A 5,935-nucleotide genomic window follows, 5' to 3' on the forward strand; every position below is an offset into this window, starting at 1 on the left:
GGGCGGGGGCCACAGGCAAGCCCAGCCCGTGGAGAAACCCGGCCCAAGGGCAAAGAGCCTGAACCCTTCTGGATTTTCTAGCGGCTGGGACTTCTCGCTGTGGGTGGCAGGTGTTTGGCACCGGATGGGCCACCGTGCAGAGACCGTTGGGGACTCTGGAAGCCTTCTCCTCCAGAGCTCACCCTGCCTGGGCACCAGCTCTGCAGGTGTTGCGTTTAATGTTGTCCCAGAGGTCTCTTAGGCTGTCTTCATTTCTTTTCATTCTTTTTTCTTTAGTCTGTTCCGCAGCAGTGAATTCCACCGTTCTGTCTTCCAGGTCACTTATCCGTTCTTCTGCCTCCGTTATTCTGCTATTGATTCCTTCTAGTGTAGTTTTCATTTCAGTTATTGTATTGGTCATCTCTGTTTGTTTGTTCTTTAATTCTTCTAGGTCTTTGTTAATCATTTCTTGCATCTTCTCAATCTTTGCCTCCATTCTTATTCCGAGGTCCTGGATCATCTTCACTATCATTATTCTGAATTCTTTTTCTGGAAGGTTGCCTATCTCCACTTCATTGAGTTGTTTTTCTGGGGTTTTTTTCTTGTTCCTTCATCTGGTACAAAGCCCTCTGCCTTTTCATCTTCTCTATCTTTCTGTAACTGTGGTTTTTGGTCCACAGGCTGCAGGATTGTAGTTTTTCTTGCTTCTGCTCCTCATTGTAGTTTTGATTTGCATTTCCCTGATGATTAGTGATGTTGAGCATCTTTTCACGTGCCTGGTGGCCATCTGTATGTCTTCTTTGGAAAAATGTCTACTCAGATCCTCTGCCCATTTTTTAATCAAGTTTTTTTTTTGATATTGAATTGTATGAGTTCTTTGTATATTTTGGACCCCTTATTGAATACATTATCTGCAAATATCTTCTCCAATTCAGTAGGTGGTCTTTTTGCTTTGTTAATAGTTTCCTTTGCTGTGCAAAAACTATGTAGTTTGATGTGGTCCCACTTGTTTAGTTTTGCCTGTTTCCCTTGCCTGAGGAGACATATCCAAAAAAAATTACTAAGACCGATATTGAAGAGGGTACTGCCTATGTTTTCTTCTAGAAGTTTTATGGTTTCAGGTCTCACATATAAGTCTTTAATCCATTTTGGTTTTTTGGTTATTTTCTTAAATTAATTTATTTATTTTTGACTGTGTTGGGTCTTTGTTGCTGCACGTGGGCTTTCTCTAGTTGCGGCAAGCGGGGGCTACTCTTTGTTGTGGTGCGCGGGCTTCTCATTGTGGCAGCTTCTCTTGTTGTGGAGCACGCACTCTAGGCACACAGGCTTCAGCAGTTGTGGCATGCGGGCTCTAGAGCGCAGGCTCAGTAGTTGTGGCACACAGGCTTAGTTGCTCCGTGGCATGTGGATCTTCCTGGACCAGGGCTCAAACCTGTGTCCCCTGCATTGGCAGGAGGATTCTTAACCACTGTGCCACTAAGGACGTCCTTTTAATCCATTTTGAACTTGTTTTTGTGCATGGTGTGAGAGAGCAGTCCAGTTTCATTATTTTTCATGTAGCTGCCCAGTTTTCCCAACACCGTTTGTTGAAGAAGCTGTCTTTCCCCCACTGTATATTCTTGGCCCTTTGTCATAGATTAATTGCCCATATAAATGTGGATGCATTTCTGGGCTCTCTATTATGTGCCATTGATCCATGTATCCATTTTTGTGCCAGTACCACACTGTTTTGAATACTGTAGCTTTATAATATAGTTTGAAATCAGGGAGCATGATACCTCCAGCTTTGTTCTTCTTTCTCAAGACTGTTTTGGCTATTTAGGGTCTTTTGTGTTTCCATACAAACTTTAGAATTATTCTAGTTCTATGAAGAATGCCATTGGCATTTTGTACTTAGTTTAAAATCTATTCACAGCAAATTTCATTAAACATACTCACACACCAAATTCTTTTGTTTTTTTGCTTTCCCACTAAGGATTTATAATTCAGCAAATAGTTACACATTTGATTACAGAAAAACAGGGAGGTGGGTTTCTTTCTGTTCAACAAAAATAGAACATGAGTCACACATGCAAGCCACTTCTGAAATTTTTAATTTTCTAGCAGCCACATTAAACAGTGATAAAGGAACAGGTAAAATTAATTTTAAGAATATATTTTATTTCATCTAATATATATACACATTATTGTCATTTCAAACCTGTAGTCTATATAAAAAAACTATTGACAAGCTATTTTACGTTTCTGTTTTGTACTTTGGTCTTCAAAGCCCAATGCATATTGTAATTGACACTTATGTCACATCTCAATTTGGACTTGCCATGTTTCAAGTGCTCAATAGCCACATGTGGCTGGTGGCTACACACTGACAGTGCACATCTAAGATAACAAGTATGTTTCTACAGAACATCTTTAATCTTGAACTTGTCCTATATTATTTTCCCTGTCTGAATGTAGAATAACCCACAAAGAAAAAATAGGTCGGACTTCCCTGGTGGCGCAGTGGTTAAGAATCCGCCTGCCAATGCAGGGGACACGGGTTCGAGCTCTGGTCCAGGAAATTCCCACATGCCGCGGAGCAACTAAGCCCGTGTGCCACAACCACTGAGCCTGCGCTCTAGAGCCCGCAAGCCACAGCTACTGAGCCCGTGTGCCACAACTACTGAAGCCTGTGTGCCTAGAGCCCGTGCTCTGCAACGAGAAGCCACTGCAATGAGAAACTTAATTTTTTTAAAAAATAGGTAATATGGGTAATGACTCACAGAGAGAATACCAAAACATCAGGAAATATTATTATTACCTTATATCACAACTATATTATTACATCAATAACATATTGAAACTATATTATATCAAAAGAATAAGGTATCTGAGAACCAGTACTGTATGTTTAGTGGCACTTACTGCTCAATAAGTATTGTGGAAAATTTCCTAGGAGACCAGTCTCATTTGAGACTGATATAGATAAGCCATCATGTACTTACAAATTATGTTGGACCACGCTGGAGAGGAAAAACATGTAAATAAACAACATTCCACTCTGCTAAACTCTATTTCTCTCAACCACTTCAATGCCACCAGTCTCACCAAGCCAGAAATAGGGGAAGCCGTCTTTTCAGGTCCCATTTATAATTCGTCAGCACAAGTTCCACTGCCCCCTCAATAAACACTCTTGCACCTGGAATTTTCCTCTATTCTACTTTAATTAATGATACAGGGTAAACCTTATTACATTCCGGAAAGGTCCACCTAAGAACTTTCAAACTCTGAAAATCTTATTTCTGAAACACGGTTCTTTCCTTTCTTCTACGCCTACTAAATCTACTCTTTGTCCATAGTATAACCTCTGACCTATCATCCCTAACTTTTTGTTATTCACCTCCATTCTGGCTTTATTTGTTTTTCTCCCAGCCTGAGCAATCATTTCAAATACAGCCTCACATCATCTTTTTTTTTCCAGTCAGGTTTATTTTTACAAACCTTTACTTCTGTATTAAACAGTTTTCTCCATTCTACCCTCAGACTTCTGAACCTTCCTGCACATGGTCATGTATATGCTTGCCAAGCACATACACAGTATATCAAAAGTCCTCAGAATTCTATTCTCAAGCACCGTATTTTCTTCCCTTGTATTTTCCCTGTGGAAAATTTCAATTTTCCATGGTAACCGGCAAAACTGGTACTTTGAGAAGAAAGCAGACCCAAGATCTCAAAGCTAAAAAGAAGTGATGGAGCATGGATTTAAGATTAAATGGTCTGTCTTCAGATCCTAAGCTCTTAACCACTAATTCTGTAAGATTTCATATATGTAAAATTCTAGAAAATGCAAACTAATTACAGTAACAGAAAGCAGACCGAGGGTTGCCTGGATATGAGGGAGGAAGTGGGGAGGAGAGAAGAATATCAGGGAGAGGCAGAAGAAAGGGGTTACAAAGAGGTACAAGAAAACCTTGGGGACAGGTGTTCTTTTTTTTTTTTTTTTTTTTTTTGAAATTCACGTTCTTTTTTTATTATTTATTTATTTATGACTGTGTTGAGTCTTCGTTTCTGTGCGAGGGCTTTCTCTAGTTGCGGCAAGTGGGGACCACTCTTCATCGCGGTGCGCGGGCCTCTCACCATCGCGGCCTCTCTTGTTGCGGAGCACAGGCTCCAGACGCGCAGGCTCAGCAATTGTGGCTCACGGGCCCAGTTGCTCCGTGGCATGTGGGATCTTCCCAGACCAGGGCTCGAACCCGTGTCCCCTGCACCGGCAGGCAGATTCTCAACCACTGCGCCACCAGGGAAGCCCGGGACAGGTGTTCTTTATCTTGACCGTGCCATTGGTTTCAGAGGTGTATGTGCCGAAACTTACCAAACTGTACATTTTGAATATATGCAGTTTATTTGATGGCAATAAATTTGATTTTTTTAAGTAAGCAAAATTAGAAAGCATGGTATTAGAACAGGAATAAACCAACAGACGTTTGCCACAGAAATGCAAGCCCAGACACACACACTCACACCATTTAGTGACCCATACACATATAAACAGAGGTGACACTGTAATCAGTGAGGAAAGCACAGAGTATCTGATAAACTGTTTTTAGACAACTGGCTACCCATACTGGGGGAGGGGGGAAGAACCCTGACTCATATCATACACAAAAATGAATTCTAGATGAATTAAAGCTTTATATATAGAAAGCAAATCTTTAAAACTTTTAGAAAGAAAGATACTGTTTAAGTATCTTTTAAGACAGGGCAGCATGGAAGGATTTTTTTTTTTTAAAGACCCAGAAAGGATACATCGTAAAGAAGAAATACTGGTAAAGCCAACTACGTTAAAATTCAAAACTCCTACACGTCATTTACCATCTTAAAATGTTTTAGTATTTTACCTATATTTTAAGTGCCTGAAATAGTTCTTAGTACACATACTACTAAGGAAAATAGAGGCATATTTATACTAACTTTTTTTTTTAAATTTATTTTATTTTATTTATTTTTATTTTTGGCTGTGTTGGGTTTTCGCTGCTGTGCACGGGCTTTCTCTAGTTACAGCGAGCAGGGGCTACTCTTTATCGCAGTGTGTGGGCTTTTCATTGTAGTGGCTTCTCTTGTGGCAGAGCATGGGCTCCAGGCGCACGGGATTCAGCAGTTTTGGCACGCAGGCTCAGTAGCTGTGGCTCATGAGCTCTAGAGCGCAGGCTCAGCAGTTGTGGCGCACAGACTTTGTTGCTCCACGGCATGTGGGATCTTCCTGGACCAGGGATCGAACCCATGTCCCCTGTATTGGCAGGCGGATTCTTAACCACTGCGCCACCAGGGAAGTCCCTACACTAGCTTTTGAAAATGTTGACATTTTGTGAACTGGTCAAAATAAATATGATGCAATACTGAACTTCAAGTTTCAAAATGTATGACCATTTACAATCACTCCAAAAAAATTAAATACCTAGGTCTAAATCTAACAAAACATGTATAGGCTCTGTATGCTGAAAATTACAAACGGCTAATGAAAGCAACTGAAGAAGATCTAAATGAGTTCTTCCCATGAATAGTATATGAAATGGAAACTTGACATGTGTAAAGATAGCCAATCTACTTAAATTTTTCCTCAAAGATGAGGAAAAAGAAAAGATTACTCAGCAGTGACCAAAAACAAAAAAAGTGTTTTACTGACAAACAGTAGAACTACAATAAGCCAAGCCCAGCGAATCCAAAAGATGTTACATTACAAATTTCCAGTTTTGGTGCCTGAATTCAGCACTAGAGAGCTCAGAGCAAGAATTAAAATCCAATGCAGAACAAAGATGGAATACATGATCACCACTGAGTTCTCCAATGGTCCTTTCTAAAGTGCAAGGTGACAAAATTCCTTAAGTTACCCCCAGTTTTCCTTCATCTACCTATTAAAATCAGAAACACTCCACTATGCAAAGAAGGAAAAAAGGTCCAGAAGGGAAATGTCAGAACA

The sequence above is a fragment of the Balaenoptera acutorostrata genome, unplaced genomic scaffold, assembly GCF_949987535.1.
Source record: "Balaenoptera acutorostrata unplaced genomic scaffold, mBalAcu1.1 scaffold_376, whole genome shotgun sequence".
In the NCBI taxonomy this organism is placed as follows: Eukaryota; Metazoa; Chordata; class Mammalia; order Artiodactyla; family Balaenopteridae; genus Balaenoptera; species Balaenoptera acutorostrata.